We start from the raw sequence: 18,925 nt of genomic DNA on the forward strand, positions 1-18,925 counted from the left end.
CAGCCCCCTATTTGGGCAAAGCTGGTTGCTGCCTTCGGACTCCACCTGCCTCTGAGGGTCACCGCTGCCCTGAAGATGACGTCTGGATTCAGGCAAGAAAGGGCGGGGCAGAGAGGCTGAAATTTGGAACTGGAGAGATGCGGGTTGGGGAGGGGAGTTGGCAGAGCTGGAACAGGGCGAGTGGGCATCCTGACATCTGTGGAACAGGACCTTTCTGGGGTCCCCGAGCAGAACTGAGACCCAGCTGGGATGAATACATTTGGGCCTCTTCTCTCTTGCTTTATTTGCTTTCTTAGCCATAAAAGCCTGCACGTGACCAGTTCCTGCTTCCTCATTTAAAATCACATGCATTATTTTATTTCATTTAGTAACTAATTTTGAGAACCAGTATTGTGCTAGGGTCTGTGTTAGGTGTTGTTAATACAGGCCTAGGCAAGATCCAATCTTTGCCTGATGCAGATTAAAAAGTAACCGTGAGAGAAAATGAATAGTATGTGCATTAGAATTTCAGATGCAGTGAGTGCTATGAATGTGAAGGCTGCACCAGGGCGGGAAAAGTGGGAGTGGGGAAGAAGGCTCTCTGAGGAGTCGAGGGAGTGGCCTGAGGCAGATCTGAGGATGCCCCCTAGAGAGGGAGAGCTCTACATCGGAGCTCTTTGCCAGTGCAAAGTCCCTGAGCTTTGGAAGAGCTTGGCTTGTTGGAGGAGTGAAAGGCAGTGAAGGAAGAGAGATGGCATTTATGAAGTTTGGCTTTGGGAAAAATACAGATTTGAGGGTTCTAATCTGGAAGCGCTAAATTTGAGATGCTCATTAGGTAGCCAAGTGGAGGAACAACATCTGAGGATAGAGGTCAGGGCTGGAGGGTGTGAACCTAGGAGTGACCAGTGCACAAGTGCACTCGCTAAGCAGAGAATATATGTGCAGAAGAGAAGAGGGAGAAACTGTGCCCTGAGGTCCTCTGAGATTTGGAAGTCATGTTTGGGTGGAGGCAGAAGCAACAAAGATTTGTCAGTGAGTATGTTAGTCAGCTTTCTATTACTATAAAAATACTAGAGGTGATTAACCTTTAAGGAGAAAAGGTTTATGTTGGCTCAGTTTTGCAGGTGCCAAACCATGGGTTGGTCATGCTGCTTTGGGGCCCTCAAGGTGGGAGCATATGGCAGAGCAGAACTGTTTACCTCATGGCCAGGGAGGAATTGGGCCAACAAAAGAATTGAGGAGGAGGCTGGAGTCCCAGGCCCCTTCAAGGGCAAGCCCTCAGTGACCTTGGCACCTCCCATTAAGTCTCGCCTCTTAAAGCCTTCTACATCCCAGTAGCATCTCCTTGCCTACCAAGCTTCTAAAACATGGGCCTCTGGGGTACATTTGAAACCCAAACTTTAACACTGAGGTGGAGGAGAGCCAGGTCTGGGTGTTACACGGAAGCCAAGACCCAGGCAATTGTGTTATGTGTTGCTGAGAGGCTGAGCAGGAAGAAGACAGAAATGATGACTATTTCTGCCAACGAAGAGATCTTGGAATTTGTGCCACCAACTGATGAGCATGACTTAGAAAATCAGCCCATTTCAGAGAAACCAAGCCTAGCACACGATGACAGATCATACCACTCTGGGTCTGGTGACCTTGCCCAGAGCAGTGTTCATGATATGATGGATGCGGAAGCCAGATTGGAGTGGGCAGAAGAGTGACTTCGAGTAGAGTTCCAGACATACACATACCCTTTACTACTGCCCCACCAAAACCCCCTCAAATACCAGATTTAAATGTAAATGTGCAAGGGCAATAAAATGAGTATGTTGATGACAGCAGTTGATTTAACAGGCAGAACAAAGGTAAAAGACCAGAAGTAGGTGACTTACTACCTCAGAACCCCAAAGTCTCAGAATTGGGCAGATAGAGCACCTAAGAGTGGTGTGTTTGTGACTCTGGAAACAGAATGTGATCAGGTGAAAGGAGATGGAGTTAGGGGCTCTTCTCATACCAGGCCGCCACCCTCTGCCCCTCTCACAACTGTCACTAGTGTGAATTCTTAGAAGTCATACACAGGCCAGTTTCACAGCTAAAGTAAAATAAAAGTTTATTATAGGAAAGAAACACATCTGGCTGCTCCACAAACAGCAGCCCCACATGAAGGAGGCATCTCACTCTTATGAGGTTTCAAAGGAATTTCATTAGTTCATAGTTTTTTTTAAGCGGGGGCAGAGTTCTCTGGATGGGATGGAATTTAGTTACTTTGTATGGATTCGAGCACATCCTGGTTCTGTATCTTGGGGAGTGCATCTCCTTTGATTAATTTGTTCCACATCTCCCCATTACCCAAATGTGCAGTTGGCTGTTTTCTTTTCTCTTCTGCACTTGTATTCTCTTCTTAGCCTGTGACTTAACACACCTGTGGGCTGGTGACTCCCAGGTTTATACCATCCAGCCTTTCAAAATCCTGTTATCTTCCTGCCCCAGTCATACACTTGGACTCTGGGGTCAGACATGCTCTGTCCAAATCCATCTATTAGTTCTTTTGCCATTTGACCTTGAGCAAGTGACTTAACCTGTTTGAAACACCTGTTAGCTCCCTGCCTCACAACCAACAGGCGGATCCTTCCCAAAGTTCACAGACAATGGGAGACATATTTTCTAGAGAGAGTGAACTACAATGAAACTAAATGGGGACACCAACTAGAGCTGATGGTGGGACACAGAATTTAAAATCAGATGATGAACTCAGAGTCTGCATATTGAACAGTGGGACTCCCTATCGATGCCCTTTCCTGTATGGATTCTACTCCATCTCCTGCTTTTAATTCTTTTGGGTCTATGCCTTGAAGTAGAATTGCTGGATCATGAGCTAATTCTATGTTTAATTTGTTAAGGAACTGCCACACTATTTCCCACAGCAGTTGCACATCTTACATTCCCACAATCCAGTTTATCTACATCCTTACCAACATGTGCTATTCTCTGCTTATTTGACAACAGCCATTCTAACACACATTGTTATTTCATTGTGGTTTTTATTTGAATTTCCCTAATTATTAGAAATGTCCAGCATATTTTCATGAGTTTATTGGACATTTGTGTATCTTTTTTGGGGCAATGTCTATAAATGTGCTTTGTCTAGACCCTCCACTTTTATTTATTATCCATTGCTAGACCAAATTTTATATTTAGCATATGAACCATATATAAGAACAATTTTCATATTGAATTTACATGTAGAACATTTGCATATGCAATACAGTATGAATATGTTAAATATTTTTTATTTGTAGATCATTTTTATAATACAAATCAATATTACATATATATATATGCCCAGGTGCAGTGAGTCTAGAAAAAATGTAGTGATATTTTATGGATTTCTCATCCTAAAATATGGCCTTAGATTTCTTGCTACTTCCTTCTCCCTTTTCTCTTTCATAAATATAAATGAACCTATTTTAAAGAAAATTTTGTATATCACTGTTGTAAGCTGTTGCAGGATTTAAAAGACAGGCTAGACCACTGGGAAACAGGAGGATTTTAGGTGAACACCACCAGCTCGATGGACTAAGGTCCAGAGGAAGAGTCTTAGCAAGGAGTTTATAGAAACAGGACAAGGGCAGACAGTTTCGTAATTTAGCCTTGAAAGAAGACAGAGTCTTGTGAACTTTGTGAGAACAAGATGACATAAACTTTGTCTACAGGACATAGTTACCAATTTTATCTGTACCAGAACAAGGAATTATAGTTGTGGGCTGGAGGGTGATGGGGGAACTACCCAAGGTTTGGAAAAATTTGTTTTTCTTTAAGTCCTGCTTCAAGTTGATAGTAAATTTCACTTCTCGTAATAGAATGTAACACGAAAGATGAATACAGTAGGTATAATTCAATTCTAGGTGGATTCTATTCCCTGTAGCCTGATCCTGTTTTCAGAGGACCTCAGTCTAGTGCTGAAGCCAGTGATAAAAACATAGCAACACCCAACAGATACTTTTCCCTGAGATAGTAAGGACTGGAAAGAAAATTGATTTGTGATTCTGTGTTAATCAAACTGTGACACTGCTTCTCTGAACTCTTACTTGTATCAGAGTATTAGGGTGTTCTGTAATAAAAAGCCAATTGTTCAGCCCGCTGATGTCTGTGGAAGTTCAGCTAAAGAATATGTATTTATTAAACAGGCTGGCTCTTTATTTTTATTTTTTTCTTTTTATTGAGTTTACTGGTACATTTTAGGTATACAGTACAATTACATTCATTATTGGGATCTTGTACCTTTACATGACAGGTCTTGGTTCTCATTTTTTCTCCTTGTTCCTGCCCTCCCTTCACCCTCTTAGGTTGGTTCTTTAAAACCACTGCCTTTGAGTATTTAACTTTTTTTTTTTCTGTACTGGGGATCAAATCCAGAGCTTCATATGTGCTAGGTAAGTACTACAGCATTTAAATTTTTGATTACTGTACATTCTGACCTACAGCCCATGACGAACGTGGAAGACTCAAATGGGAGATATTATCCAAACCGTCCCAATATAGATGAATTAACTGGAGCTTTGACTCAGGAAAGGAATTAACCTGATCTTTAGAGATGTCAACCAAATCCTGTGCTTTCCTGCTTTGAATCCCTGAATGATTTGACTCCTGCCTTTCCTCCCTCCCTCTCTCCCTCCTTCTCTTCCGTCTTTCCTTTTTTCTTCCCTTCTCTCCCTCTTTTTCTTTTAAATTTTAAAATTCTGGGGCCAGAGATTTAGCTCAGTGGTGCCTCACCCGCCTGGCAAGCCCAGTGTCCTGAGTTCAATCCCCAGTACCGAAGACAAACAAACAAGCAAATAAAATAAAAATAAACAATTTTTAAAAATTCTGATCAAAGCTATAGATACAGGGTTGGGGATGTAGCTGAGCAGTAGCACTCTTGCCTAGCGTGTACAGGCCCTGTGTTTGAAGCCAACACTGAAAAAAAAAAAGCCATACATGATATAGTTCTACAAATTTCTCACCAACAATAGCTACCCATGCTCCATTTCACCTTTTCCATCTCAACAAAGACAATAATTTTAACTCATTTAATTGATAATCCTAGTACTTACTACCACATCTCAAAATGATATACATATATTACTTATTAATTTTTCAGCTCTAGGTAAATATTGTCTTCCCTCCGTGGAAGACATTCTTTTTCCTAGTCTGATCCCTATTACACTTAAAAGACTTTCTCATCTATCCTTCTCCTATAGTTTCACTAGAACTATACACATGCTAGGTGCCATGGTGCGCGCCTGTAATCCCAGCACTTGGGAGGCTGAGGCAGGAATATCACTATGAGGTCAAGGCCAGCCTGAACTACATAGTGAGCTCCTGTAACAAACAAACAAACAAACAAACAAGCAAACAAACGAACTGTATCCAAATGGGCACTTAGTATTTTCATACAGACCTTTATACCATGGTATCATTTTATTTTCCTTCCCTACAAAGCCTTTCATTGTCTCTCTGGATAATAATTATACATTTTTTTTTGAGACAGTGAAACTGACCTGGAACTCACTATGTAGCTCAGCCCCACTACCACAAAAACAAACAAACAAACAAACAAACAAATTCCTCTGGGAGGCATCTCTCCCAGGTATCTCCAGGATGCACTGCTGATCTATTGTTGCTACCTGGCTGTCATCCTGAGCTCTTGCTTTACCATCCTATTTTTACCTGTCTGTGCTACAGTACCTGTTTCCTGTAGCCCATGTTTTTTTTTTTTTGTTTTTTTCATTAGTATGTCCTTCAGAGGTATGTGTGAAGGAGAAGTTATTAAAATTCTGCAGATCTGGAAATGCCTGTTATCTGGTTTGAGAGGGAGGAGAAATTGTTAAGACTCTAGATATCTGGAAATGCCTATTAACTCCTTGCTTGAACAATAGTCTGGAAATCATTTTTGTTCAGAAGTTTGAAAAAGTGCTGCTTCACTTTGGAAAACAGAGTTGCTATAAAGGAACATAAAACCATTTAAAACTCATCATTCTCTTATCCTCCCCTGGAAGCTCTCAGAATCCTCTCTTTAGCCCCAGCTTCTATATTTCACAGTGACATGTCATGGTGTGGTCTATTTTTATTAACTCTGCAGTGCTTTTAGCTGGCTCTTTCAATCTTGAAACCCATGTTCCCATCGGGCCCATGCTTGCAATTCTACCATGGACGAAGCTGAGGCAGGAGGATCACTGTGAGTTTGTGGTCAGCGTATGCTACGTAGTGAGTTCAAGGACAGCCTGAACGACATAGCAAGACCTTGTCTTTTGAAAAAAAGTCTTGATTTATTTCACTGATTATTTCCTTCTCTTCTTTATATTGTCTCATTTGTGAACTCCTGTGAGTTAGACGTTGAATCTTCTGAACTGGTTCTCTATTTTCTGTTCTCCATTTTATTCCTTATTCTTTTTATTTTCTCTTTTGTTTTCACCATGTTGCCTTTTGTTTAGCTGTCTAATAAATTGTCTCAGCTTCCTTTAAATCCTTATCTTGAGCTTTTTATTTTTCCTATCATGTTTTTAATTTCAAGAGCTACTTTTGTACTGTGCATATTTTAAAAAATAATATCTTGTTCAAGTTTCGTAGTTGCCATATTTTCCTTATTCCTCTGAGGACATTAGTGGTAAGGTATTTAAGATTTTTTATTTGTTTCTGATATTTGTGGGTATATACTTATTCTTATTATCATGGTATCTTCTCCTTTTTATTATATAATGCTACAAAACAAACCACCCCTGGTTACAGTTGCCGAAAACACCAAGGATTGTTTATTTGCTGATGATTTTGCAATGTTGGCAGCGCTCCACCGAGCACTGACAGGAAGCCCGTCACATCCTGCTGGAAGATGGGTTGGCACATAAATGCGTTTTTGAGGGGGCATTGTGAGGAAGACCTTTCTTGAGGAAGAGAACTGTTATAAAAAAATAAAATTGCAGCCAGGACGACTTCGTGCCCACATCTGGAATGGCTGGGGCTGCCTGGGCCTTTCTCCATGTGGCCTCTTATCATTCACTACACGGAGTGTGGATTGTGACAGACTTCTCGAAGCCTGGGCCAGGAGCAGGCAGAGTCATTTGTGCCTGGTATGCTACATGGGTCACAGCCTGTCGCAGACCAGTGCAGGGTCCATGTGGGAAGGAAAATGGACTCAGCTTCTTGATGGAAATAAGAGGAAAGAATCTGTGGGCATGTTTATTCAACCACATCATTTAAGAAAATCTATTTACTGCCATTTTAATGAGGCTTGGAGAGGGGGCAAAAGTGTGGGTAGAGAGACAACCGGGTGTGGTCTGTGGGGGACAAGGTGGAATTTAAGGAAGTCTGCTGCATCAGTTCAACATTGATTTTGTTTTTAAAAACTTGTTACTGTGTCAAGCTGAGATTTCATCTTCCTCTTATTAAACACAAAATTTAAAACACTGCTTTTTGTGTTGTCCAAGAAAGATTGAAAACCTATGGTGTGAAAAATGTACGTTTTTCATCTGGAATTTTGTGAATGTATTACACATGCTTTTTTAAAATAACTATTTCTAGAGCATTTATATTGCACTAAGCAAAGTAAGTAACTAGAGGTAATTTAAAGTATAAGGGAACTGGGTACTGTGGTGCACATCTATAATCCCAACACTTGAGAGGCTGAGACAGGAGGATTGCTGCTAGGTCAAGGCCAGCCTAAGCTACACAGCAAGATTCTGTCAGAGAGAGAGAGAGAGAGAGAGAGAGGGAGAGAGAGAGAGAGAGAGACAGAAAGGATAAAGTACATGGAAAATATGCAGATGTTCTATGTAAATACTATACCATTTGTATCAGGGACTTGAGTGTTCATAAATTTGGTATTTGGATGGATCCTGGAACCCATCCTCCATGGATATCAAAGGACCATTGTCCTTCTGTTAAAGCAAAGAGTAGCAGGGAGTACCTTGAAGGGGGTAAAAGTTAAATTCTCTTGGCTGAATTTTATGGAGAGTCCTAAGAAGGTTAGGGTTAAGCAAAAAGAGGTAGACCCTGATAAAATTTTTTGTTAGTTTTTTGCATCCACCTTATTTGTTTTTCTAAGCTTGAGGAGTTATTTTTTTCATGACCCCACCCAGAGGAATTATTTTAAAAAGAAATATTGAACAAAAGTTTGGAAAGTGGAAACAGTAAGGGTGGAATATTCTTTTGATAAGTTTTACTATGAAGGGTGAAAAGAAATGGGCCAGAGTGAGGGAGGTGAGTTCCAATGAGTTTCTTTCAAGATGAGCATGTCTTCTTGCAATGGTTACTTTGGCCTCACATTAGAATTCCTAGAGGCATTTGAAAAGGCAATGTCCAGGTCCCTTCCCAAAGTTTGGATCTTGAACCCAGGTAATAGTAATTTTTAAAGCTTCCTTTGGTGCATTAGTCAGTTTTCCATCTCTGTGACAAAGCACCTGAGATATTTGTCTTGGAGGAAAAGTTTATCTTGGTTCACAGTTTCAAAGCTTTCAGTCTATAGTCACATAGCCCTGTTGGTCTGGGACTGTGGCAGCCTAGTACATCACAGTGGGAACACATGGTAGAGGGAGGTCTGTTTACCTCATGGTGACCGAAATGGAGAGAGACAGAGAGGGAGGGAGGAAAGAACGGAGGAGGGGAGAGAGACTGGAGTCCCAATATTCCCTTCAAGACCTGACTTCCTCCCACTAGGCCCCACCCCTTAAGAGTTCCTCTACTTCCCAATAGTGCCAACCTGGGAACTAAACCATTAGCACATGACCTTTGGGGACAACCAGATCCGAAGCACAGGGCCTGTGGATTCTAATGTTCAGCCACTACTGAGAATCCCTGGTTGGAAGTACTTCTGCATCCTTGGAAAGGAGGGAGGGAAGTTGATGCAGGAGGGAGAAGTACTTTTCTCAGAAGTAAAAACTCTGAGAATGTGACGGGGCAGAACCCAAGCCCAAGTGAGCACACTGACAGAGCAAGTTCAAGCAACAGAAAATTCCAGCTCAAACCAATTTTCACAATACAGTCGCTCTTGCAACCCAAGCGTCAGAGGTGGGATGTGTAACAGACATAGTAAATTATCCAATATGTATATATTCTCCCTCTTGGAATCCAAATTTTGTTCAGGGCAGGAAGGAGGCCAGCGCCAGTTGCTGAATCATACTTGTCTAAGGTAACTATCATAGCTCTAGTCTCTACTTCCCCAGCCTTTTGAGTATGACAGAGTTGCCTCAGAGAGGACCAAGGGCCTGATGTGTTTGTACATTTTCTCTTGCCTTCTGAGGAGCTAGCTTTACTCTTGGCTCTGCTGCTATACCAGGCACTGTCCCAGACCTGATGTCCTCACATCTCACTATCAAGGGAAAAGGAGTCCCCCCACCCTGTCATACTGTAAGAGAGTGTTGGCATTCCTCTTTCCAAAATCCCTGGCAAATCTCTGCTCACTTCCCTCTTTCTTGGTCCATGTGGGTTACATAATGATCCCTGAATGAGGCAGTGTGCCCAAGAGCACCATTACATGGGGTGGCTTGAGTAAACTATGGTGTCTGTCTGGAATTAGGGATGGAGTCTGTCCCACCAATCCACCTGGCTGAGGATGGGAATGGGTGGTCTCATAAGGAAATGTGAGGGATTGGTGTTGGGAGGAGAGACAAATTCTGGGCAAAAGATCCTACCCACAGCAGCCAGGCATGGTGGTGCACGACTGTGTCCCAGAGATCGCACCAGCTTCAGAGGAAGTCTGGAGACACTTTGTGAGTTGCTTTCTTGTTGCTAGAACAAAACACCCAACACTCACAATTTAAGGAAAGAGAAGTTTATTTTGATGGACCGTTTGCAGAGGTTGCAGTCTATAGTCAGATGGCTCCAAGACAGGGCAGCATGGCAAAGGGGTCTTATAAAGGAGAAAAAGCTCATGGCAGCAGAAAGTACAGAGAGAGAGAGAGGTAGGCGCCTGGAATAGATAGGCCCAGGCGATGCCCCCAGTGACCCACCTCCAACCAGATGTCACCTGTGGGAACACCAGATATAAACCATAGCATCCCACATCCTCATTAGGGGTAACTTTAACAACAAAAGAATTTATTACAAGAATACAGGCCAGAGATATAACCAGCCTTAGGGACAGGCTAGAGATAGGACTAGAGCATGGTAAACACTTAGGAAACTTGCTTTCTCCATCTCTCTTCTTTGTATGTCTATTTGGTTCCCTATTCCTCTCTCCCTCTTTCTGCTAGTACTTTCTGGTCCCAAGTTCACATAGAAGAAAATGACTGCCACAGCATCTGGTGTTTTAAAATTCTCTGTTTTTAATGTCTGAGATGGGTCAAAGTGTAGCTCAGAGGTGGAGTGCTTGCTCAGCAAGCAAGGGTCTGGGTTCAATCTCCAGTACTGCATGAAGTTAATTAATTAATTAATTAAAAGATTTATAGCTGAGAAAGTACATGGGCAGGTTTCATAGTGTCATCATTCCAAGTTTGTCACAAAAGAGTTGTCACTGACTTAGTTTTGGAAGGAACCCACCCCTGGTCAAATTACCTGGGTCCAGCAGAGAGGAGTTATAGCAGTTGCCAGGCTGGCTGTGCCCACCATAGCTCTGCTGGTGAGGTTGATGAGCTGTGTCATGAGTGTGGGTCTCTCAGCTGTGGTGGGGAGATTGTTCCTGAGTAATAGAAACCCCCCAAAATTATTCCCTATAAATTCAAAGAAGGCTTCTTTCAGGAAGTGAGTTGTAAAATAGTTAGCGTTGGACTGGAGGTACAGCCCAGCAGTAAGCACTTGCCTAGCATGCACAGGGCCCCGGGTTCCATCCCCAGCACCATAAAGAAAACAGAAAGGTCCTCCTAAACTAGTTAGTGTCTAAGGCAATAGAACACTTTCTCCCCAGCACCCTAAATTCCCCTGCTACCCTATCTTGCCCCAATTCACCTGGTTGAGCCACTTTCCTGTCTCCTGCCCTGGGACAGGATTATATTTAGAGAAAATAAAAACCATGCATTGGGAGACAGGTTCTGCAAATGTAAGGACTCCCAGCCCTGGACAAGCAGCTGGTTTCTTTAAGTTGCCTAGAAATTTCCCTGAATATGTTCCCAATAGACAAATCCTCCTCTTCATCCACGACCTCCATCCTCTTTGGCCCATGTTGAGAAGAAGCAGCCTTGGCCTCCATCAAGAGCTGAGCAGATCTTAGCACTGTGATAGATCCCAGGCCTCTAGCGCATCTCCACCTTCCGGAATGTCCCCAGCCCCAGCCTGGGATAGCTCCTGGTGGCCATGCACCATTTGGTTTCTCAGTGTCCTCCTTTGCTGCACACTGTGTCCTTGAGTCTGAGAGTGCCTGACACTAGAGAGTGGCCTTTCCCTCACGGCCTCCACATGCAGGGATTCTGGGCCCCAGGAGGCTGAAGATCTGGGATTCCACAGAGACTCCTAATCCATGAGCTCCTCTCTGGTCTCCCACCACCACCAAAGGCCTCCCAGACCTTCACCTGGCTTCCCACCTACTCTTGTTGCTAGCAGCAGGCACCTGCTAACACTGAGCACACCAGCTTTCACGACTTTCTTCCTACTAAAACTTACCAACTCATCCTGCACTCCTCTTCCCCTTGCCTCAAAGGAAAAGGTTTTCCTTTTGCTGTGCAAAGAAATATCCATTCCCTAAGGGACTTGGTCCTGTTCATTTCTGCCTCTTTAACAATCATGTAGAATACCTAAGACCTCAGGAAAATCATCGTCCCAGCACCCACTGAGTAACTGTTGTGATCTTAGGCACACTGTTGTCTGGCTTTCCTGAGCCTCCATGTTTTCATCTGTGCCATGGAGTTATAATGGTGGCTGACTCATGAAGTTGTGGGGAATACTGAGTGAGCTTTCTCAGGAAAAGTGCTTAGCACAGTTTCTAGCACATAGTAAGCACCCAATAAAATAGTGCTCCTCCCTCTCCCTTGGCACTCTTTAAGGACAAGCTCAACCACCCTCTTTTGTGAGAAAGTAGAAACCTCAGGAGGAAACTTCTAGAACCCGTAGCTATCTAGTCTGAAAAGTACCTGCTTCCTGGCCCAAGTCATCCTACTGTAATCATCTTCTGAGGGCTTCCACTCCTTCCAGCCAAGGCAATTGCCCCTCCTGTGCCTGGATCTGTCTCCACTGGACACTCTGTCTAGCTTCTCCCTCACTATTCTGAGTCATTCCCTTTGGCATGTTGATGTGCTCAGATCTCTCCCTTCTCCAAGAAGGAAGCAGGCTAGCAGGGTGTGGTGGAGCATACTTCTAGTCTTAGCACTCTGGGAGAATGAGGCAGGAGGATCTTAAATTTGAGCTGAGCCTTGACTGTTTAGCAATGTATATCCTGTTCCAAAAGTTAAAGAATAAATGAAAAGGGCTGGTGATGTTGCTCAGTGTGAAGGCCCTGGGTTCAGTCTCCAATAATGAGTAAGATAAGGGTGTGGGGAGCCTCTTCTGGCTTCTGGAGGCATATCTTGTAAAGCTGTATCATTGAATCCTCAACTGGAACTGATGCCAAGAGCACAAGTTTCTAGGAATAGCCCCAAGTTTTGGGCAACCAGAGGTTATCCAGCCCACCTACTGCAGTGTGCATGGCTGCTGCCTATACCTGAGCATCAGGGCACCAAGATGAAGGGCAGGTCTGGACCAGGAAGGCCCCATTTCTTGGTGGCAATGTTGAGGATCAAGTCTTCAGTACTGATCCCTCCTTGTCCCCATTTCAGTTGCTGGTAAAGTTTGTCTGGAACCTCTTTGGCTGTGAACACTCAATGCCATCTATGCAAGTCCTATTTCCACTGAGAATAGCGACCCCATAGCCTCCACCCTGGCAGAGTGTGGGAGAAACTCTGGGTGCCCATCCACACAGGAATAAAAGCTGAGCTCCAGGGAAGGGGACTCTGAGGACTGAGGTAGAGGACCTTCCAGTGCCATGCATGAGAACCCATGTGGCACCAAAGGAGTTTGTTGATGGGTTTGTTGATGGTATGTTCTGGTGAAGACATATGGCTCGGGAGTAGATGCCCTGGGCCAGGCGTAGAAGATGGTTGTGGGTTAATGATAAAGAGAATGGCAGTGAGCCAAGGCCAGAGAGTGGGTGGACATTTATTTGCTTGGCTTGGCTGTTGGGGTGAGGAGGTGGTGTAGAAAGGAGAGCTTTTTATTGAACTCCCATTTACAAGTGCATTCTAATCAAATGGACCAAAGCTTGGTTAAGTTGAAAAGATTGTGAGTTTTTTTTTGTCATATGAAATAAAAGTTAATTTTTGACATTTTTAAATGGTGTGTGACAACCTATTTTGGTTGGCTAACTCATTCTTGAAGTGTACACATTTATTCCCTGGTAGCCCTGGTCTGTTCCAAGATCCCCTCGTGGACACCAAATTGTGTAATGTAGTATTTGTATGTAACCTACGCACACGCTCCTCTGTATAATTTAAGTCATCTCTGGATTGCGTATAATATCTGATGTAATGTCAGGACTTTGGAAGTACAGACAGTCCACATTTAAAGACTGAGCTAAAGTTGGATGACTGCCCAGAGACCCAAAACTTGCTCGTCTCTTGGGGATCGAACTCAGGCCCTTGTGCTTGTGAGGCAGGCGGCAGAACTACTGAGCCATATCCCCAGCCTTTGTTTTGTTATTTTTTTTTGAGACAGGGTCTTACCATACAGTTCAGGTTGGCCTTGAACTCACTATGTAGCCTGGGCTGACATTGAACTCATGATACTACTCCTGTCTCAGCCTCCTGACTCCTGAGATTACAGGCATGTGCTACCATTCTGGGCTCTCCCCACTCCCCAGTACTGGAAATTTAACCCAGGAATGTTGAGTTAGATTTCCATGTATTATTATTATTTTATTTATTTATTTATTTATTTATTTTTTGAAAGGGGATCAGTCACCCAGACTGGCCTCAAATTTGCAGTCCTCCTTGATCAGCCTCCCAAGTAGCTGGGATTATAGGCATGTGCTGTTAGGCCCAGCAGAAATGTGTTCATTTTTGAGCATTTTTTGTGTGTGTGTGTGTGCCAGGAATTGAACTCAAGACTTTGTACTTACCAGGCAGGCATGGCACCACTGAGCTAAATCCCTGGTACTTGGAAGATGTTCTTTAAGAAAAAGAACACATAATGGAAACAAAGTCTTTGTGAATAGGGAGGCATGGAGGGGTTGAAGGGAGGGCAGGGGAATGGGGAAAATAATAACAATTAAGAGATGTCATGTAAAGGTACAAATTCCCAGTGATGGCCGGGGATATAGCTCAGTGATTCTACTGCCTGCCTCACAAGCACAAGGTCCTGAGTTCGATCCCAGGTACAAAAAAAAAAAAATCCCAGTGATGAATATCATCATATTATATACCTAAAATCTACCAATAAACTTCATGAATAATAATAAAAAAGAACACATTACTCTATCTACAGGTTCTGCACCCATGGATTCAATCAACTGTACATTGAAAATACATGGGATACCTGGGTGTGGTGGTGCATGTCTATAATCTCAGCACTCTGAGAGGCTAAGGCAGGAAGATCACAAGTTCTAGTCCAGCCAGGACAATTTAGCAATGTAATGAGACTTTCTCTCAAAATGAAAAAAATGTAAAAAGTTGGAGATGTAGTTAAGTGCCAGTACTCTTGAGTTCGATCCCCAGTATCACAAAAGGTGGGGTGGGGAATCTGCATCTGTACTGAACACATAGATTTTTTTCCTTGTCATTATTTTCTAAACAATGCAGTATAATAACCATTTGCATAGGATTGACATTATATTGGTATTATAAGTAATCTACAGATGATTTAAAGGCTACAGGGGAATGTGAATGGCATCTATGCAAATGCCATGCAATTTTACATAAGGGACTTGGGTGCTTTCAAGGTTTGGTATCTACAGGGACTGCGCAACCAGTCCCTAAGGCCACTTATGTAAAATGATGTTGGGGGACTTGGGGGGAATCATGCAGGTGAGGGACATGAACTTGGAGCTTATAGTTTCATGGGAACCCAGTTGTCCCCTCAGAAGTAGCTGCAGCAGAGCCAAAGCCAGAACAGGGAATTTTCCCCTCCACAGGTGACCAGTTAAGGCACACTATATCCCTTCCTTCAGGGGTCAGGGTCTGATGATGCCCCTCATGTCCTCCTGAAGAGGAAGCCAGAGTGGGGGGGGGAGATGGAGAAGCAGGCACAACCCTCCTACTTGGGTACATAGTGGGCATGGGAAGGAGTGGGCATTTTAAGCAGGTAGGAGGTTGGAGTTTTCATTTTCACTGGACCTTGGACAACAATGACCGGAGAAATGTAAAATGTGTTCATGTTCACATCCCGTCTAATCAAACCTTTCAATAACCTAATTGCACAGACATTGATTTGAAGTTTCTATTGTGCTCTTGGTAGAAGACACCAAGACTCCTGGATTTGCTCCTTTATCCTAACATGTGCCAAACATATAGCCTTTGATAAATAATTTATCTACTGCAAACCTCAGTTTTACCATCCAAAAATGGGTCATGAGAGAGCTGGGTATGGTGGCACATGCCAGTAACTCCTGCACTCTGGGAGGCTGAGGCAGGAGAATCGCATTTCAGGCCCAGCATGGGCAACTCAGTCACTTAGTAACAAAGGAAGGGATGGCGGGAGGGCTGGGGATATAGCTCAGTGCAAACGCCTTGGGTTTAATCCCCAGTACTGCATAAATAAATAAATACGAAATCAATAAATATGTGGGTCATGTGCTTGGAGAACATATTTGTCTCTGGGTCTAGGGCCAAGGTCTCAGACTCAGATGGGTGGGGACATGGAATGTCCCTGATAATGAAACAGCTTTAGCCTGGATGGGTGAGTCTCCAGGACATGCTAAATCAGGCTGCCCTGCAGGATCTTAGGCTGCCCAGGCATATCAGTCTGTGACTCCTTCCTCCTCAGCTCCAGGATCAGGAAGAACTGTCTGCCCCCAAGCCCAAGCTTCCTGTGGCATAAAGATGTTGACACGGTGCTGCCCTGAGTTTAGCAGATTGCACCCTGATGAACCAGGATCAGTGTCCTGACAAGGATCCATGCTGTAGGCATTTCCTCTCCCGTGGTCCTGGCCTTTTCCCTGCTTGGTTTCCTAGAAACAGAACAGTCTTGACAGGAAAAGGTCCGCTGATCCTTGGCAGGGCCAGCGCTTGGTAACCACCTTCGGATAATCCTTCGCCCCTTACCCTCTCCTTCCTCCCAAGCCTTGGTTCTCATCTTTTCTTCCTTGTTAAGTCAGTCCAACCCTCACTGCATTCCAAAATCCTTTAGGGAAGTGTAACAACACTTTGGGCTGCAAAGAACAGAAAGCTCAATTCTATCTGGCCCATCTCACTTACACAGCCGGATCAGGCTTCTGACCCAACAGCAGCGGTCAGGACTCAGTCTCTGTGCATCTGCCTATTTTGTCCTCTGTCTCTGGAGTGGCAAGAATGTTCAGTGTTCCGACCTCTCAGCAACCTCAGAGAAAAGGGACAACTGCTAGCCAAGTAGTTGGTATGTAATAGAAAGCAGTTATTACAGGTATGGTGGCACACGCCTGTAAAACCCACACTCCAGGAGGCTGAGGCAGGAGGATTACAAGTTGCTCAGGCAACTTAGTGACTTAGACAGACTGTATCTTAGAAAACAAACAAACAAACAAACAAACAAACAAACAAACACAAACCATCTAAACAAAAAAATCTGGAAATGTAGCTCAGTGCCACCACCACCAAAAAAAAAAAAAAAAAAAAAAAAAAAAAAAAAAAAAAAAAAAAAAGAAAAGAAAAGAAAAGAAAAAAGTGATAGGCTTGGGAGGGAAGAAATGCAGCCTTTGATTTCATCTCAGCATTGAATGTCATCTGCCTGGTCCAGGTCACCTGCCTGTTCTTGAGGCAATCCCATGGACTGAAGAAATGGAACCACTGGGCTACGCTGCAGAGAGGAGTCAGGGGTCAGTTCTCCCCTGTTCTGTGGAGACTGAGAATGGAGCACAGATGTTTGGTCACCACTCAGCAGGAGATCAGCTGTGACAACTGATCTCCACTGCAAGTTATCAGATCAAGTCATTATGATTGGGACTGGAACAGCTGGGCCAAAGAGGAGTTATGAGCTCATCATCCACCGGTACCTCTGGTTGATCTGTCCTGCTCTAATCCCCAGGGGCAGGCTCTTAGGATTGCAGGTACAGTGTGGGGTGTCAGTGAGGTCTGGCTCAGAGCCAGTGGACCTCACCTTCTTTGTCTGAGCCATGATCCTTCAGTGTCAGATTGCAGCTTCTGTGAGTCATAGGCCATGGTCAGTCAAGCACTGCCCTTCTTTCTTCCTCTCTCCTCCCTGTGATCAAGGGGATGAAGCCACCTGCTTCCAGAGCCTCAAAGACCCTGGCCTTTTCCAGGAGCCCCAAAGCCCCAACACTTCCCTGCCTCGTCCTTCAGAGTAATTCCCCTGAGAAGAGGAGCTTCTAGGGGATGTAGGTTGCTGTTTATCTCCCCCTGCTCAAGTCATCTCTAGGGTTCACCTCTATCTGAAAACTTTCCTGGGCATTCCGGGGAGTGAGGTGTCCAAACTACCCTTCCAGGCCAGCCACACACCACGCAATGGAAGAAAGTACACCTTTATTTCAGCCCTCGCCATCCCAGACCCCAAACCACAGCCCATTCCTGAAGTCTGTGGTACAAGGTCCAGAGGATCACAGTGAACACAGCCCAAAATACAGTGTCACAAATCCCTGCCAAGGAGCAGCTCAGCCACCTTCTCAAAGAGAGGTGACTGGGGTCCACTGCAGATAGAGCCAGGGAGCAAGACCCAGACCCCAAGGTGCAAAGAAAAAGTGCCAGGGAAGCCCCGGGACACTCAGTGAGACTGAAGCGGCAGCTATGGGAGTTCCCACTTTGGCCACTGCTAATCCCAGCTATGGAGCCATCCCAAAGGTGAGGACAGCGCCAAATGTGGGGTCCTAGTGCAAGCCAGCTGGCTGAGGTAGTATAAACACATGAGGGCAGGGAGTGGCAGTGACCACACCAGTTGCTCTCACAGGCTGGGAGATGCCCACTTTCCAGGAATGACAGGGTGGCCGGGGAGGTGGAGGACTTGATTGGTACTCTAAGACTGGTACCTGACTGGGCCTAGGGACAGAGTCCCAGAAATATCAAAAACTGCCGAGGAAGGTAGGGTAAAACTATTGGGCAGAAAGAGGACACTGTTTGGAGAGGAGAGAGAGAGAAGAAACAGAGACAGCAACAAAGAGAGAGACAGTGGGGGTCCCACTCCCCAGCCTCATCGCAGCTGGTTATTGAGATTAAAGCAGCTGGCCAGAGAATGGGCAGAATCAAAGGTGTGGAGGGGCCTGCCTTTCCTGCCTACTCCACCTCTACCCTAAGCCAGATTTAGGCAACAGCTCATCTTCCTCCTCTTGCAGGTACTTTGCCTGGGCCTAACCACACCAATCCTCCAGCAGCTACTCCTGGATGGCTTCTGTGGAGCTCCTGGAATTACACACCCATAACTCCCCTAGCCCTAGGCAGGGCAGGAGAAAGGGACGAGGGGCAAGGGAAGTCAGGTTCAGTAGGGACAGAAAAGTAAGATCTCGAGAGCTACAACCACATTGTCAGGTCCAAGACCAGCAGTGTGGAATCTGCCCTTCAATCATTAGGACTTAAGTACAGAGAAAAACTTAAAGGAGATGTTTAACAATGTAGATAATTTTTGAAAACTTGGGTGTGTGTACATGCTAGGTTTTTCTTGTTTTAGTCATTAATTTATCATCTTTGAACACAGTTTAAAATACTTTTTAAAAATTACAATAAATTACCCACTATAGGGCTGGGGATTTAGCTCAGTGGTTCCGCCACCTGCTTCACAAGCACAAGGACCTGAGTCTGATCCTCAGTACCAAAAAGATAAAAAGATAAAATAAGATAATTACTCACTGTAGTGGCACCACCTTAGGTAACCAGAACTTTTAAAT

Source organism: Fukomys damarensis, unplaced genomic scaffold, assembly GCF_012274545.1.
Source record: "Fukomys damarensis isolate Sample0158 unplaced genomic scaffold, DMR_v1.0_HiC HiC_scaffold_13, whole genome shotgun sequence".
NCBI classification, from domain to species: Eukaryota; Metazoa; Chordata; class Mammalia; order Rodentia; family Bathyergidae; genus Fukomys; species Fukomys damarensis.